Source organism: Zonotrichia leucophrys, chromosome W, assembly GCF_028769735.1.
Source record: "Zonotrichia leucophrys gambelii isolate GWCS_2022_RI chromosome W, RI_Zleu_2.0, whole genome shotgun sequence".
In the NCBI taxonomy this organism is placed as follows: Eukaryota; Metazoa; Chordata; class Aves; order Passeriformes; family Passerellidae; genus Zonotrichia; species Zonotrichia leucophrys.
In genome coordinates, this window is record NC_088199.1 from 2,151,277 (window position 1) to 2,169,747 (window position 18,471).

At 45.4% G+C, this 18,471-nt stretch overlaps 1 long non-coding RNA gene across 1 annotated transcript; it reads right to left on the bottom strand.

The window, feature by feature from the left end:
• Nucleotides 1–6,128: 6,128 nt before the first annotated feature.
• On the bottom strand, nucleotides 6,129–7,522 carry LOC135459278 (uncharacterized). Its single transcript, XR_010443000.1, has 3 exons — nucleotides 7,302–7,522; nucleotides 6,882–6,989; nucleotides 6,129–6,277 (listed from the first exon to the last, which is right to left on the bottom strand). It is a non-coding gene; the product is annotated as an uncharacterized LOC135459278 (long non-coding RNA).
• Between the last annotated feature and the right edge of the window lie 10,949 nt (nucleotides 7,523–18,471).

Consider the following 18,471-nt stretch of genomic DNA (forward strand, 5'->3'; position numbering starts at 1 on the left):
AATCCTAAAAGAAAGGATTTTTTGAAAAAATGTCTGTGACAACTCACCTTTCCAAATTATATAAATTAAAAGAAAAATGCTGATGTGGAATGAACAGGAAATTTCTTCACCTGTATAACATACAATACTAACATATCACTAAAACAATCTTACAATCTAAGAAAATGCAAAAAACAATACAAAGAAAATTCAAGTCCAAGCAGCTGAGTTTCAGGAACAGTCCATGAGCTGAAGGTGTTCTTCTTGGACATATCTGAAAGTCCTTTTTGGTCCTGAAACAGACTTGCTGCAAAAAGTCCCATCAATAGTTATCAAAAACCATTGACAGTCATAAAACAATTTCAAACAATTTGAACAATTTTTGGAATGTCCTTTTCTGGCCCTTCAATGCTCCAGTGCTTCAGAGCTGCTGCCAGCTATTTTCAATCTTTTTTATTTAATTTTAATTTTATTTTTTTTTAATTGAAAACAGCAGCAGCAGAGCACAGCCAGAGAAGGAGAGAAGGCCCTGGGGGCCCTGGCCCATGACGGACCAGGAACCCCAAAACTGGCCCACAAAAGGGGGGCCAGGACCGGTAGGAGAAACCACAACCCCCAGAGACATCAGGAGGCCAGGCAGTGGCCCTGGCCCAGGAACTTCCTGAGCCCAACGGCCCAGGCCAAACCCACGAAGCAGCCTCTGCATTCCCACAGGCCTGCACCCTGCTGCCAGTACAATGGCAGCACGGGTGGTGATACGCTTCCTTTCCCCAAAACCACAGAGGCATGCCAGCAGCAGGGAAATAGAAGCCTTCCCCAGAAATCCCATCTTGGGTCTAGGAATGTTTGTTTCCCACAGCAAACAAGCCATCAGCTCCTCCAGCTGTGCCCTCTGCCTCTGCAATGCAAATGCATCAGGTGTATCTCCCATCTGCCCCATGGCATCACCCCCACCCCCTCCGGGCTGGGGACCAAAGGCAGAGCTCTCGGGACGCACCACCAGCCCCCCCGCCGCTAGGGCACAAGAGAGGAGGCAGAGATGGCAACCTCCACGGGGCAATCCCCGAACAAACACCCCCCAACCCGCCGAGAATGCTGATCTTGAACGCAGGCAGACGCACTGCCCCCACAGTCAGCTGGTGAGCACAGCTCCGGGCAGTGCTGTGCAGGATCCATACCAGAGTATGTTGGAACTAAATGATATAGGACGATTGGGAGGGACCCGGGAGCGGAGAGAACTGCAAGTGGGGGGAGGAACTCAAGACCACCTGGGAAAGCCAGGTTCATAGTTACTGGGTTTAAGGGGTGTTAGACTGGCAGTGAGGACCGCCGATCAGCGGGGACCACGATTGCCAGGGACCAGCAGCGGTGGGGACTGCGGGCAGGGGCAGGTCCACATGAGTGGCAGTGAACATGTGGCGGAGCTGACCCAGTTGTACAGGAGTTCCCGGACTGAGGGCAAGGGTGGGTCCACATGGGTGGCAGGCAGCAGCCCGTGCTCATAGAAGACTGGACAGCTCCGGGGTGCAGGGCTGCTGCCACTCCCCTGTAGTGCCTGCCAACAATAGGGAAGGTATGGGCCCCTCCCGTCCCTGTTGCCGCATGCACATTCTATCCCCCTCCGTGCACTCGGGTGCAAGTGCAGTGCACAGAGGCAGCTCCTGGCCTGCTGCAGTCCCAAGCACTTAGCAGTGGTTGCAGCACCCGGTAAGGGGGGGTCGAGAAGGGCAGAGAGGGAGAGAATGAAGTGAGGCATGGGCCTCACCCTCTAATTTCCCCTCATGCGGACAGCGTGGGCAGCTGGGGGGAGAGCTTTTCTTTGACAAAGCCACACCATGGTGAGGTGGCAGTGGCCGGGCAAAGCAAGGGATGGCATTGAAGACACCGCCATGGGTCGAGAGAGAGAGAGACCTGGCACCAGCAGTGAGTGATGATGCCAGGGTGATAGGGTTATCCCTGGAAGAAAGGACAGCTAAGTCTATCTTTGCACTTAATTATCTCAGAACAACAGGAGATAGGGACAAACCACCTATTCTTGTGCATCATGCCCTCATACGTAGGTCAAGTGAGGAATTACCTGACGATATTCAAGTCATTAATTCTAGCATGTCAACAACCTCTGTTCCCTTTTGCAATGTGCCTAAAATCTGCCGAGTGTTGTCATTAGCATTGTCAAAGGCATGCATCTTAAACAGCTTCTGCTTTGTTTCCGGATCCAGATCAGGGTGATCATAAATAGCTCTATGCAAGCGATCTACGAATTTATCAAAGTCCTCATTTCCCCCTTGACATATATGTGTAAAAGCCTGAGTATGCAGCCCATCAGGCAATGCAAGGATCGAGTTGTATGCAAGTTGTTGGCTTAGATGCAAAACTTCATCGATACTTCGGGCTTGGGCAGTTGCTGTGGACCAGGGACCTTCTCCTAATAACTGTTGTGCTGTAATTCCAAGCAATGAGCCCCCCTGAGCCTGAGGTCTTGCTTTCTCTTTTTTACATGCCCCTTCCCAATTCCTATAAAACTGAATCTGTTGATGAGGGGGCATGATTAATCTAACCAGAGTTTGAACATCAGCTGGAATGAAGGTATCTGCTGTAAAAATGAATTGCAATACGATTGTGCTAATTGAGATTTCAAGCCATATTGTGTAACGGCGCTTTTCAATTTTTCTAATATCTTCCAATCAAATGGCTCCCATCCTTGCCCTGCAGCTTGGGTTACCACAGGGAAGGCTTCTATAGTACTAGGGGAAAATGTCCCCTCAATTATTGCTTCAGTAATAACTCCTTTCCAATTTCTTTTTTGTGCTGTTTCTATTTCAGGGTCTAGCTCTAACTCCCAAACTTCCATGGTCGAGGGGGGTATCCCCCTCCCTCTCTTCTCGTTGAGAGCCCTTTCAGAGCTCAAAATAGCTGGCAGCTCCCTCCTTTCAAAAGAATAGTCCTTTTGGGGAGCAACTCGATTGCTTTGTTGAATTACTAACTTCTGCAAATTGTCTACCAAAGCTTTTAATTCCTCCTCTACTGAGGCAGATCCCAAATTGATTTCTTCTTCATCCTCATCTTTAGGTGATGAGTGCGTTATTTCTAACACTTCACCACCAGCTGCTCCCTTTTCCTGAATACTTTTATTCTCCGGTCAGCAGCTGAAACCTCCGAGGGAGGCTGCTTCCTGACTGTTTTTCATCTGAGACTCCTGAGGTTTTGAGTTCCTCTTTGGTTAGTGGAACCGGGCTACAGGGTCCTGGGCAGCACGAAGGAACATCTAACATAGTTGAAAATAACTTGCTAGCAGGAAATGCCTGTGGCTCAGGATCGGGGCCGGGGTAAAAAACAACACAAGCTGCTGCAGCGGCTTTCTTTTCTGCTTGCATCACCCATAATACCTCTACGATGTTTTTTCACAGGATAGCATATTTAGATGCCTCTTTAGCCTCACGTCCTCCCGAGGCAATACAGTCCCACAACATGCCGCCCACAGCTTCCCATGTCGATACCTCAAAAGTGACCTGTGCTCCTGTTATGAGGTTTTGTTCCCATGCTCAGCAAATAAGTCCCTTCAGAATGGAAGCATCATATTTCTGCCCTCTCTTAGAGAGGATATGTTTGAGGAGTTTCTGGACCCCATCTGTCGCAGACATATTTTCATAAAAATCCTTTCTTTAGGATTTCCCCTTCTGGGAAGCTGAGGCCCCAGAGAAAGAATGTAAACAATGGTTACCTGCTGCTGTGGAATGCAACAGGTGTACCTGTGATTGGCCCATCTTGGATGTTTACAATTAATGGCCAAACAAGGACTGAGCTCTCTCGGACAAAGTTGGAGAGAGCTCCTTTGTTATCATTCTTTCTATTCTATTCGTAGCTTAGCTAGCCTTCTGAGAACTTTTCCTTCTTATTCTTTTTAGTATAGTCATAATGTAGTATATATATCATAAAATAATAAATCAAGCCTTCTGATCATGGAATCAACATTCTCGTCTTTCTCTCATCTTGAAAACCCTTGTGACCATGGTCACACCCATCTCTCTCATGGTCCGGCCCCATTCCTCTCCAGCCACTCACCTGATCAGGGCGAGATCAATTCTTCTTCAATCAGAGCTCCTTTAACCATCTCTGCTTCTTGCCAGGGCAGTGAGGATACTTTCGACCGGCTTCTCCACCTCCCAAAGGCTGCCACTGAACCTCGGCACAGCAGTGAAATAGCCATCTTTGGGTCCCTTGTTCAGGCACCAAAAATGCAGAGGACCAGTGATGGGACATCACACCATGATCAATATGATCAAGTGAAGCTGATTTATTACATAAAGCAGGCTATATTTACACTGTTTTCTATTGTTCACGCCTCAAGCTAATACATGATTGGTTAGATCCTTTTACGCACGCATTTTAACATTTCAGTTAATTTTAGCTAGTCTTTCTTCTTCATGTGTCTCGCTGCGGTTTTCTTGTCTGCCTTTGCATCTTGAACTGTCTGCTTCTGAGCGTGTTCTTCTCCCTTCATGTCCTTCCAGGGCATGGTGACCTTACTTGGTTTCTATGAAGGGTGGATTGGGCACATGTTGCATATGCCCATTATCCTGCAAAAAACTCTCAACACCAGGGCAGAGATAGCTCTGCTGAAGCTCGTTCAGTCTTGCTCATTGGCTCCCACTGTGACGGAGACAGTGAATCACTTAGCGTCTCATTAGTTCTCCGGACCTCACCAGGCTTGAGAGAAATAGCTACTCACTTTTCATAAATTTAGAAAGGTTTATTAAACCTTATCAAAAATACAACAGAAGACTGAATAGAGAAAATGTTACGGAGCCAGGAGCAAAGGATTTTCCCCACCATGTGCTTACCCACAAAATGGAGGCTTCACCTTTTAACTCTTTAGCCCCTCTCAAAGTTCTGTCCTTCAACTCCTTCTTCACTGTCCAGTGGTGGAGTTTACTTCCTCAAATCTTGATTGGAGGTCAGATGTTGCCATAGTGACAAGCCAACCCTCCCAAATATCCCAACCCCAGCTGTCCCTTGATAACAAGGCAGGGGGTAAAACATAACTATAAATCTATAAAACTTTTCTTAACCTATATACATGACATTTGTTTGTTAATTGTGAGATTCAATCATGGCATTACTCATCTATCACAGGCTGTTTATTCGCTTTTGCTTTCCTGGAGGAAGGCAGGGGTTTCCCTTCCCTTCCCTTCCCTTCCCTTCCCTTCCCTTCCCTTCCCTTCCCTTCCCTTCCCTTCCCTTCCCTTCCCTTCCCTTCCCTTCCCTTCCCTTCCCTTCCCTTCCCTTCCCTTCCCTTCCCTTCCCTTCCCTTCCCTTCCCTTCCCTTCCCTTCCCTTCCCTTCCCTATGCATAATATATGATTGGCTTTTCGCAAATATTAAAATAAATATTATATGCGTTATGTTAGAAAGGTATACTGTATTAATCCTTTTCAGTAGTGTGTTAAATATAGTTTTAGGCTATAATATAATAATAAAATAGAAACTATGTGATGTAAGATACTTTTTCTAACTAGCTCAAGAAATTCTTCGCACAGAGATAACAGCAACAAGACACCAAAATCCCCAAGAGAAGAATTATTGCCTCCTATTGGGAAGACCCAGACTTAGTGGGGACTGAGATGACTGATATACAAGATGAGGGGGGGTTGATAATAACCAGAGAACACCCTTTGTTTGAAAAGAATTTATGCATCATGTATGAGATATATGAATATGCAACAGGTTATTGTTTTTAAGGGTTAATCCATTGTTAGCATGTGTGTTTTCGGGGCTTAATTGCCCAGTAGGTACCCAGGCTGTCCGTATGTCTTTTTTTAATTGCCTTTTATTGTCCTAACTCTGATCGTCCAAATTCTTATTACTCTAATTTGTATTACTATTTTTATAGCCATTTAATTACTATTAAACTTTTAAATTTTTAAAACAAGTGATTGGTGGTTTTCACCCTGTCATGGTTTGGGCCTGGCAATGCCAGTGCCCCCATGAGAATACCCTCTCCCTGGTGTCTGCTGTGAGATGTGACCAGGAATAAGCAAAGCAGGCTCCTGCTTAGAAATAAAGAAAACTTTATTAACTAAACTACAAGAAAAGAAGAAAAAAAAAACCATAAGGGAAAATTGAAAACCTTACAAAAGCACTTTCCTCCTCCCCCCCACCAAATTTCCCAATGCAATACATTCCTCCAAATCACCAACTCTCAACTCTCAGTCCGGCACCACCCTTCAGAATACTCAATCTTCAGAATACTTCAATCTTCATGAAGAGGAGAGGAGTCCTTCTTGCACCACAGGCTTCCCCTGGAAACATGTTGAAACCTCGCGTGCTTCCATGTCACTCAGCACCACCCAGAAAGTCCTTACTGTGTGTTCCTGATCCCCAAGAGACTGTGAGCTGCCCTCCATAGTAATAGGGACCCCAGGTACCTTCCTCCCCTTCAGTTAAAGGGTAAGAGGTGTCCCTTGACAAAACACAACCGTTAGGCTACTGCATTTCCCCTTTCCTTCCTCTCCTGAACCATAAAACAGCCCCACTGGGATAGCAAGACCTGGGGCTGGGAACTGCAGCCTTTGGAGTTGCATCTCCTCCTCTGGCAGCCAGTGCTCAAAGCCCAGAGGAGATGCTCTGTGAACTTTAAGCTCCACCAGCAGGGTAAGAGCCTACATGGGAGGAGGAGGGGTTCACCAGAGCCCTTCTGCGGCTGTGCTGGCTCCAAGGCAAGGACTGAAATTGAAGCCAACCAAGGCATAAACCCCATCTGCTCTGACAGTTCCTGTAAGAATAGACTGCTGCAGAGGAGCAGATCAGGGTGAGAATATGCCTCTCTAAGAAGGCCAGAACTAGATGCTTCCACAGAGATTTCAGCTTCTGGAGCAGTGGGGTAGGGCTGTTGTTGGTTCCTACCTCAGCATCCCATGATGATGTAAGGGGTGAGGAATGCCATATGTGCTATGCACTGGCAGTGATCCACAATAAATCCTTCTAATCCTCTCCTTCATGCTGGTCAAGCTCCTGGGGAAGACAGGACAGAAAAAACGTGCTCAGTTTGTTCCCTCCTGCCCTTGTGCAGTGTCCTGGTTTAGGGCAAATTTGTGAGAAAACCTCTAAAAGCATTCCTCTAGAAAGCAGATTTAAGCTGCCCCTCCCCAAACTGGTCGAGAAAAAAGATTTCTTTGGAGAAAAGTGGGAAAAAAACTGTTTATTTAACAAGCAAAGCATTCACTAGCACAAAAAAATGAACAATATTAAGCAATAAAACTTCTTGCCAATCTGAAGAGATGACAAACTCATAAAATCCTTTTTGTGGGTTGCAGCTTGACTCACCCAGTCTGTTATCAGTCCCTCTGGTGCTGGAAATGTTGTGGCCCAGGCCCAGCCTGGTGGACCACAGGTGTGAGCTCCTGGTGTTCTTCTGGGGTTTCAGTCTAGAGCAGGGTTGAACAGTTCTTAGAAAAAGAAAAACTACAGTCCAGGAAACTGCTCTGTCTAAGCTAGTTAAAAACTAACTACAAAACAAAGGAGAGGTCTGTCTCACTATCTTTTTGCAGACAACACAGTCCAGGAGGAGGAATGTGGAGGAGTGAGTACAGTTTCTGAAAACAAACTGCACTTCTTCCCTCCCCTTTGCTCTCAGAACCAGTCTTAAAGGTGCAAAATTTATTTCTGGACTGAGCAGAGGAATGGGGATACAATTTAGCATCATTAAGTCACCCCAGGACATTTCACCCTTTATCCCCGTATTGTCATCTTACTGCCAAAACTAATCAATATATTCTAACTCTATAAACACATACATTATACATACATATATGTATATACAGTATATAGCTATATTCAGGCAATGTCAGTAACATTTAGCAAACAGTGATATTTACACATAGTTGTCACCCAACAATCAGATCTCCCTGAGGTACACATCGTGTTTTTCCATCTCTCTGCATTATCCACTATGTGCAACTTGGTCCCTGAGCAAAGACAACCCCATGAATGGGTGTGTCTGTACTCGAGGCAGAATTGATCTAGACAGTTTTTCCTAACAAATTTCTGACATGTATCATTGGGACTGTGTCTGCTGTATGGAGAGGCTTAGATTGGGCAGGGCCTGCTTGGTTGGTGGAGCCTCGGGTGTTAACTAACCAGGTGGTTTTTGCTAGATGCTGATCTCAATTTTTGAAAGATCCCCCACCCAATGCTTTTAAGGCGGTTTTTAACAGTCTATTGCACCTCTCCACTTTGCCTGCAGCTGGTGCATGGTAGGGAATATGGTACACCCACTTAATGCCATGTTCTCTAGTTTAGGCATTGATAAGGCTGTTCTTGAAATGAGTCTCATTGTCTGACTCAATTTTCTTAGGGGTACCATGCCTCTAAAGGACTTGCTTTTCAAGGCTAAGGATGGTGTTATGGGCTGTAGCGAGGTACAAGGTAGGTTTCTGTGAGAGACAACTGCTCACTTTGGAAATTTAAAAGGTTTATTAAACCTTAACAAAAATACAACAAAAGGACTAAATAAGGAAAAACTGCAGCGCTGGGAACTGTCTTCATGGATGCCTACCACGTGGCCAGTTCATCTTCAAGATGGATGCTCAGTTTTTTATACACCTGGGGGTTGCATCAGCCAGCCCTGGCCCCTCCCAAAGTCTGTCAGTTAACTCTTCTTTGCCGTTTATTGTTGAAGACTGCTTTCTTGTAACTTGATTGGAGGGTCAGGTGTTGTCATGCCACACCCCCTTAGCAACAAGCTTTTCCATTCCCAACTGCAAGGGGCACATGTGCATGCCTTCTTTCTACCTGTCCTAGACAACCCAGGCTGTCTGATGATAACAATATGGGGGGGGAGGGGGAGGGGGAAGGGAACTATGGGGAGAACAGAGGACACCTACACTACAATAAAATAACTATACATCAAAAAAGAAAAAGTTTCTCTTAATATTCACACAATATTCATCCCTTAATTGTGAGAGCCAACCATCTCATTATCCATCTATAACAGTTTCCAACCATCCTGTGGTGGCTTTTACTATTGTGAGCACATAGTGCTTTCCTTGGCAGGTTAGAGGCAGTGTGATGTAGTCAAAATGCCAGGCCTCCCTATACCTATATTTGGACCATTGCCCACTACACCATAGGGATTTCACCTACTTAGCTTGCTTGAATGCAGCACACATCACACAGTCATGGATAACCTGAAAAATACTATCCATGGTTAGATCTACCCCTCAGTCTTGTGCCCACTTATAGGTGGCATCTCTACCTTAATCACCTGAGGCATTATGAGCCCATTTAACTAGGAACATCTTCCCCTTATGTTGCCAATCTAAATCTGTCTTTGACACCTCTGTCTTAGCAACCTGATTTACTTGCTTGTTATTTTGGTGCTCCTCATTGGCTCTATTCTTGGGGACATGGGCATGTACATGGCGGACTTTCATATGTAGTTTTTCTACCCTGGTAGTGAAATCTTTTCACTCTTCAGCAGTCCAAATTGGTTTTTCTCTATGCTGCCAATTAGTCTCTTCCCACTTCTCTAGTCATCCCCACAGAGCATTGACTACCATCCATGAATCAGTGTAGAGGTAGAGCTTTGGCCACTTCTCTTGTACAGTGTCTTAGGTTGCAAATGCAAAGATGTGGCCAGGGGTGTGTATTCCATTGCTATCTTTTTGTGGTGGGGCAGTTATCTTCTGTTAATTGGGCCACCTGTTAAAACCAGGTGGGGCAGTTTTCTTTCTCTCTTCCATGACCAATCCTCCTGCCGGGGAGATAGCCTCTGTTAATGGGCCATTGAGTGCCAGAGCATGACTGATAAAATTACATCATCCTATTGTGAGATTCTCAGCCCAGGAGGAGGATCCAAGCATTCCTACCTGGATATAATCTGAGATTTGGAACACCACAAACAGCCTTTTCCCACTGGATTCCCAGAGGAACAGTTTTCTTCTCCACTGGATTCCCAGAGGAAGACCAGGCCCATCTACACCACCACTGGACATTCAGAGGAAGACTACACCCTTCTACAGGATCACTGCTTCAACAGAACCACATTTGTCACTCCAGGAAGACTGCAGCCTCCATTTAAACAGATTGCTACCAACACCCGGACCAAACAGGGTGTCAGGTCATATTCTGACTCTGTCAGTGACGTTTTGTATAACTGCATTGTTTATTTTTATTTTTTCTAATAAAGCACTGTTACTCCTACTCCCCTATCTTCGCCTGAGAGCCCCTTAATTTCAAAATTATAATAAATTGGAGGGAGGAGGTTTATACCTTCCATTTCAAGAGAGGCTGCTGCCTTCCTTAGCAGACATCTCTCTTTTCAAACCAATACATTTGGCAATGTCTAGGGCCAGTTGAATGGCTTTGAGTTTATCAAGTTGACTTGATCTACCTTCTCCTTCAGTAGCTCCTGCGACCTGTTGTCTGGGGCTCTATATGGCTGCTTTCTACTTTTATTTCATCCCTACAATGTGGTAAGAACTATCAGTAAAATGAGCGTAATGTGTTTCTTCTGCTGGCAGTTGGTTGTATGGTGGATCTTTTTCAGCACGTCACTTGCTCTTGTTCCTCTTTGTCCATGAGACTAAAGTTTTCACCTTTGGGCCAATTTGTAATTATCTCCAAAATCCCAGGGCAATTCAGTTTTCTAATACAGGCGTGCTGTGTGATGAGAGCAATCTACTTGCTCTGTATGTGGTATTGGTGGCATGGTGGGTAGTGAGAACCTTTGCTTTGAACATCTACCCCAGCACTGGTATTCAGGGTGCCAAGAGGAGTTATGCCTCTGTGCTGATTACCTCTGAGGTGGCTTGGACTCCTTCATAGGCAGCCAAGATTTCCTTCTCTGTTGGGGTGCAGTTGGCTTCAGACCCTCTCTAGCTTTGACTCCAAAATCCCAGTGGTTGACCTCAAGTCTCACCAGGCACTTTCTGCCAAATGCTCCAGTACAGACCATGGCTCCTGGCTGCAGAGTAGAGTATGTTCTTCACATCTGGTCCTGTCCTGACTGAGCCAAGGGCTACCGCATCAGCGATCTTCTGCTTAATCCGGGCAAAGGCTTGTTGCTGTTCAGGGCCCTACTGGAAAGTGTTCTTGTGGGTGATCCAGTAGAGAGGGCTCACAATCTGGCTGTACTTAGGAATATGCATTCTCCAAAAGCCTATGGTGCCTAGGAAAGCTTGTGTTTCTGTCTTATTGGTTGGTGGAGTCATTGCTGTGATCTTGTTGATGCCATTGTTGGGAATCTGACACCATCTATTTTGCCACTTTACTCCCAAGAGCTGGATCTTTCAGGCAGGTCCCATAACTTTGCTCTTCTTGATGGTGAAACTGGCTTTCAGGAGAATCTGGATGATTTTCTCTCTTTTCTCAAACACTTCTGCTGCTGTGTTCCCCTACACAATGATGTCATTGATGTACTGCAGATGTTCTGGTGAGTTGATAAAACTGAAGATCACAGACAAAGACTCTCTGACTAATCAAATTTAGAAAGTGGTATGTTTATTAACACTAGCGAGTGGCATGGGGGGTCGTCCCCGAAAAGCATGACCATGCTCTACAAGGTTCTTTGCCCTCTATTTATTTCCTGAGATCTTACATACAATACATATGCTTAACCCCAGCACCTCCTATCCTCGCTCCGTAGTAAAATGAGGTTATTAGTCCTTCATGCATGCACAGTTCTTCTCTTGAATTGGGTTGGTGGTCTCAAATTGGGTCAGTGGTCTTCAGGGGTGAAGTCAGGAATATCTTCATCAGGTCTCTGTGACCCTCTGGCACGATCCAAGTCCCCCTGCTTCATGATTGATTGACATAAAGCCCAGGTGCGAACCATTGCTCTACTTGTTTCAATATGTTCTTATAACCGTTCACTTACTCCACTTCCTTCTCCAAACAAGCTCATAATGGCAAACAATATAACAATTAGCTCTAGCTTAAGCATCAAATAATAATTAACCTATCATCTACTTACCTAACTTACATCCTAATCACTATGAATTGCCTCTAACCCTCAGCTGAAATCCTAATTTTTTAAAATCATGCTTCATTTCCCCACTTCTAGGTTAGTAAATTCTTTTACTAATATATAGATTCTTCATCTAGCAAAATTGTGTGGTGGGTGTCTCTTAAAACCATATGCTCTTGATAGTGAAGTTAAAGCTGCTACTCATTGCAACATTCTCTAATTCCAAACAAGTATTATTACAGACAAAATCAAACTTATACCAACTAAAACAAGCAAAACAATAATTGGATGAACCAAGGTATTGAGCAAGTTGGTCGCTGTTGGTGACTGCCCAAAAAGCACATCCCACCAGTGATGGGATGGGCCTTCCTCTCATCTTTTAAACACTCTTCGTATAGTCTGTGTCATGGTGTACTGTAATCAAAGTTCTCTTTCCTTGATCTTTAATTTCTTTAAGAATTTTCTTTAGTTCATTATGTTTCAACAATTGGGTAACCAAAGTTACGTTCATTCCTATAGGCAGGGGCAATATTTCTTGGACAGTAGTCAAATTCACCTATATATGTTGGTACAATGCAACAGGTGCCCTGACACAACTACTGGAGTCTTTAGCTAGCTCCTTTAGAACACCAGCAGCCACACCAAGGTGTGTGGAACAACTCCAGGACAAATTCACCAGGAGCTGAAATTCAGAGCTGTGGCTCTACAGTGGGATTAGCTTTACCAGTGTCAGGGAGAAAAATAAAAGAGTCTACAGATGCTCTCTGCCTGATATTCCAGAAAGTCTTTAATCCAGAGATTCAGAAGTGAAAGAGAAAGAGCACAGCTCTGCAGTGGTTTATATACAGGCCAAAAACGGTGGGCGGGTACAAACAGTCAGCCAATGGGATAACCTTAGGGGAGGAGTGAGGGGAGTGGTTTACAGAACCAGTTCCAATAAGATCAAAGGGGAGGAGAAAGGGGAGGAGTTTACACCAGGTGTGGATACAACTTAGGGAGAAACCAACTTGGAACAACATAGGGAGGGCTTTGGAAGCAACCATTATCAGTGAATCCAGATTATGAAACTGAAAACTGGGGTAACACAAACATTAACCGCAACATCTCTCCCTATCTTTTTCAAAAAGAGGCAGGATCAGGGTTATACTCTGATTTTGGGGCATAACTCATGCCACCATTGATGTGGGAGGCTGTCATCAGGAGAATCCTTAGTATTGGAGTTATTGGCATGGGGGTTTTCAGAGTCAGAAGCATCAGGGATCTCTGTAACATTAATTTTAGGAGGGGAAAAGGTGAGGTGTGTGGCAGGGGAAAGGCAATATCCTGTTAAAATAGCAAATGATATTACAATAAGGAAAGCAGTTTCAATAAACCAAACTATGGATTTAACAATGGAAGAAAGCCACCCGGTCAACTTCCACCCTGAGAAACTGTTTCCCAGCCAGTCCTCTGATTCTTTTTTTATTTCAGTTATTAGTTCTTGCATTTTTTGCAGGGATGGGTGGACATCCCTTGCCATTGATGTTAGATTGAGGCAGCAGAGACCTCTGAACTCTTGACATTCCTGTCTGTGCAGCAGCAGCAGGAAGTCAGTAGCTGCCCAGTTTTGTAGGGTAGCTTTCCTAGTGATTTTTTTCATCTGCTAGGAGGTTACTGATTGTGATTGTTGTTAAATTGGCTTGTTTCACTACCCAACACTCCAGGCGGCCCAATTCACCTAGTGCTTTAGCAGTTACAACCCATGGTAAAAAAAAAAAAAGAGACTGCAGCTCTTTTTAGCCTAGAACAATGTATTATTTCTAATTCACAGTGTTCATCTAAATTATCAATGCTTTGCTTTTGGATTCTCACATTGTTTTTCTGTTGCCAATCCATAATTTGGGTTTGGTTGTGTTTTGCAGAGAAAAGAAGAAACAGCACAACTTTGTAAAAGCTGTAAAGCTTGGTATGTTTATTACAGCGCTGGATACATGCAGAGATTGCTCTCCTCAAAAAAGGCATGTGTACCTCTGAGAACTTCAGGTCTCTTTTTATCTCTCTCTCAAATACATATGCATACAGTTTCACAATAGGTTCATACATATTCATTTTTATGGGTTTCGTGTGACTTTTACCACTAGTTCCTTTTTATCAGAAAGAATTCCGAGGTCAGGTCGACTTGCCCTTACAGCAGTCTCTGTCTCTCTCTATCATCTTCTGTCTCCCCCCCTTTATCTCTGTCCTTCACTGAAGTAACTTCACTGAGCTTAGGCCTTGCAGTCTGGCTAAATAACTATTGTTTCTAACCAGAACTCAACTCAAAAATGTACATTTCACCTAAATTAAAATGGATTTCTATCCTGGAAAATTTTCACTTTGCCTCAGTTGTGTGTGAACAGCGACAACCACCAAAATGCGCACGGACCTCCAAGCAGGCAAGAAGAGATACCTGCCCATGCTCTATCCTCACAAATGAGAAAAGTACCTTTTTTTAGTCTCTTTGGTTGGTGGTCCTCTGTGGACACTATCTTAACATGCTCAATCTTATCGCACCCCCTGTTAGCCTGGGAATCTTTTTAATACGGGAGGACATTGGTATACTGTTCTATGTGGTGCCTTGGTTCATAGACAAACTGAATGCAATAGGCTGCACTCGAAGACTCTAAAATTTCAAGTTTTTGTGGTGCACTGTTCATGTCGATCAGCTTGCCTACCCACTCTCGCCAGAGCATGAGGGGGTTGTTAACAGGCAGTTTATGTTCATAGGTCATGCTTGGTGTTTGGTAAACTATGTGGGTGTTTTTTCTGCTATTTATGTTTTTTTTTATGTTCTTTCAGGCTTTCAGGGCACTCCTCGAGTTTAAATGGGACTCTCACTAGTCAGGTTTACATAGGATTTTCTGCTGCTGTAGAGAAGCATATATGGTCTTGCTTAAGGGCCTCTGCCAACATAAACCAGACATTTTTCCTGGGTTACAGGATGATCCATGCATCAGAGGATTAGTTTAGGGCAAACAGGATGAAGCAAATTCCAATGAGGGCTGGCCTCAGGATAATGGCTTGTTCCTAAAATAATGTAAAGTTTAGCAAAGGTTATTTAGCATTTCATAATCAGCAGTGAAACAGACTTTTCCTCTCTTTAGCTGCTACTGCAACATCGTTTTTAGAGTCAACAGGCCTGTTAGGGTGTTTGGTAACATAGGGTTTCATCCATTTTTGTGGGATCCACTGCAGACCTAGCAGAGTAGACACACAGGCATACTCACATCCCCATGTTACCAGTTTATAGGGTCCTTCGATTTTGGATGTTTGTGGGTCCCGGATAAGAATGGGCGGATGTTCTTTGTATCTGTGAGCTCTGTGCGGCACAAAGTGTCTTACCACTGGGGGATTCAGGTTCTCAAAAGAACAGTTTAAGAAGTTAATAGTGAAGATAGTTTTGCAAAGTTTTTCCTGAGGTGTTCATTTCTTGGTGCCCTCCTGTTGACGCTCTAAAACCTGTTTGAGCGACCGGTGTGCTCACCCAACCATGCCTTGACCTGTGGGGGAGTGAGAGGTGCCTGTCTTATGTTCAACTCCCCATACCTGCAGGAATTCGTTAAATCCCTTGGAAGTGTAGGCCAGGCCATTGTCTGTCTTAATTGCTTTAGGGACCCCCAACACTGAGAAAGCCTGCAGCAGGTGTTTTTTTGTATGCTCAGCCTTCTCTCCTGCATGGGTGGAGGCGTAGGTTGCCCCAGAGAAAGTGTCAATAGACACATGCACATATTTCAGCCTGCCAAATTCAGATATGTGGGTGACATCAGTCTGCCACAATTTGCAACTGCCCAGCCTCCTGCGGTTAACCCCCTCTCCTAATGATGGAATGGTGGTTGTCTGGCAGTTTGGACAGGTTGTCACAATGGCCTGGGCCTGATCTCGCTTCACGTGGAATTGTCAGACCAGCCTTGGCACATTCTGAAGGAGCATCTCATGGCTCATCTCTGCTTGCTGGAAAATGTCAGGAAGCCTCGCTAGATCTACAGGGGCTGCAGCCAGGGAATCTGCTCTTAGATTTCCCTCATCCACTGGTCCTGGCAGGTTGATATGCGATCTCATTATTGACCTATGGGATGCTCCAGATGCATCAGTGAAAACTGTCAGAGCCTTGAGTGGCCTCTGGCTCCTTTTCTCTCTAGGGATCAAATTAAACTTTTCATGAAAAAATTTGTGGGCAGGAGCTTGGACAGAAATCTGTCCGGCATAGCTATCCAATGCAATTTGAAGGGTCTCATTTTCTCTTAATAGTTGTTCGAACATCTCTACCGTCAACCTCCCTGGGGATGCTGTATCCTCAGAGAGGTTGACTGGCAAATAAATGCACGCAAAATGGCATCCAGTCAGTTTCAGGATCCTTACTTGTGCTTTCCTGACCAGCCGAGTCATCAGCTCTCGTGGCCTTGTTATATTCTTGGACCGATGGTGACTGAGGAAAACCCACTCTGTGATCAAGAGAGGGTCCCTCTGGTCCTCGTCCCATTGGAATATTAAAACGTGTAAGTATGGCAATTTTCCCCAAACGATAAATTTGAATGGCAGGTCTGTTTTACAGCGGTGGGACTGTCTCTCTGTGAGAACTTTCTCCACTTTCTCTAAGGCAAGCTTTGCCTCTGGAGTCAGAGTCCTGTGAGAACTTAGCTCCTCTCTCCCTTTCAATAAACTGAAGAGGGGGGCTAGGTCTTCTGTTGTGATACCCAGCCAAGGCCTGATCCAATTTAAAGACCCACACAAGGAGTGGAGGTCCTCTAAAGTTTTGGGATCACTGTCAATAGCCAATTTTTGAGGAACAATGGTCCTCACAGCAATCTGAAGCCCCAGATACTTCCAAGGGGGCACCCTTTCAACTTTTTCCTCCTGTAATTCAAAACCTGCAGTTATCAAAACACTGACTGCTTGGTCAAGTGTGTGTTGGAGCACATTGTCACTGGGGGCACACAGAAGCACATCATCCATATAGTGCAGGATGATGGCTTCCCCCACTATGGTATGCACAGGAGACAGCAATGACGTGATGTATCATTGGCAGACAGTAGGAGAAGCTTTCATTCGTTGTGTCAACACTTTCCAATGGAATCGCCTCATGGGAGCTTCCCGATTTTTGGTTGGGACCGAGAATGCAAAACACAGGGCTTCAGCTGGGTCAAGAGGAATTCTGAAAAAACAGTCTTTTATATCATTAACTGGCAGATTCCAATTTTGGGGAATCATCGCTGGGGACGGCATCCTTGGTTGAAGGGGTCCCATGTTGACAGTGACTTAATTTATTTTTCTGAGATCATGGAGGAGCCGCCACTTGTCCTTCCCCAGCTTTCTAATAATGAAAATCGGGGAGTTCCAAGTGCTGAATGTTGGCTCAATGTTACCTTGGGCCAAATGCTCCTCCACGAGTTCATTGAGCGCCTGCAATTTTTCATTGCTGAGCGGCCACTGAGCTACCCGTACTGGCTCATTGGTGGTGCAATTCAGCTTCTGGGTAGGATGCTCCACAGTGGCCGCTCTTAAAAATCCCAGTGGGTTTTCAGGATTTCAATGCATACTCCCCATTGTGACATGAGGTCCCTACCCCTCAAGGGAACCCTGTAATCTGCAACAAATGGGCATATATGAGCCAATTGCCCGTCCGGCCCCTCAAATTGAATGACGCTTATTGATATTCTTGCCAATTGGGCACCCCCTATTGCCAGTGTCATATTTTCTGAAAAATCCCTTTGCCAGAATTTTTTCTCCTGGAAAGCTGAGAAGCTTCAGAGAATTATCTGATTGCTTCTCCTGTGTTTTACTGCTTTGGAATGTGGTATGGAGATTGTTTATCCAACATGTGAATTGTTTTTACTTAATGACTGTCATGGTTTGACCCGGAAGGAGTGGGAATTCTGGGAAGCTGTGGTCAAACCAATGAAGGTTTTGGGTTTCATACTGACACCTGGTGTAGCCAGTGGGGTTTGGACACACCTCCGAGAATACACAGGGGTTAAAAGCAGGGCACTGCCCTGGCATTTCCTCTTTGGACCTCGTCGGCCGAGGAGTTCAGACCTCTCTCCCTCGCCCGGCCTGCTGCTGCTGGGCGGGGGAGGGGCCAGCCACGTGGTAGGCCCGGGGCCTGGACAGAAATGGGGTTGAGGGGGCTTCGGGGGGGGGCTTCGAGGATGGAAGGGTGGAAGGTCCCAGAGAGTCAGCTCTCGAGCAGCCAGCCCCCCTCTCCCCCCCCCAAGAGAGCAGCCAGCGAGAAGGGGGAGGAAGACTGCCCGGCCGCAGCGGCAGCGTGTGGGCAGCGTGCGTGGGAGCCGTTCCCGTGGGAGCCGCTCCGGGACCGACAGACAGAGACTGAAAACTTTTAACCCTTTCTTGCATGATTGGGGCCTTGCAAAAATGCTAATCCTCCTCGAAGCTGAATAAGAAGGGAGATGAGAGATGATATGAGATAAGGACTTTGGCCTGGAGATTGTGGAGATGATTGGATGGGGAGAGATGATTTGGAGTGGCCTTTGGCTGGACTTTTTTCTTGTAGCC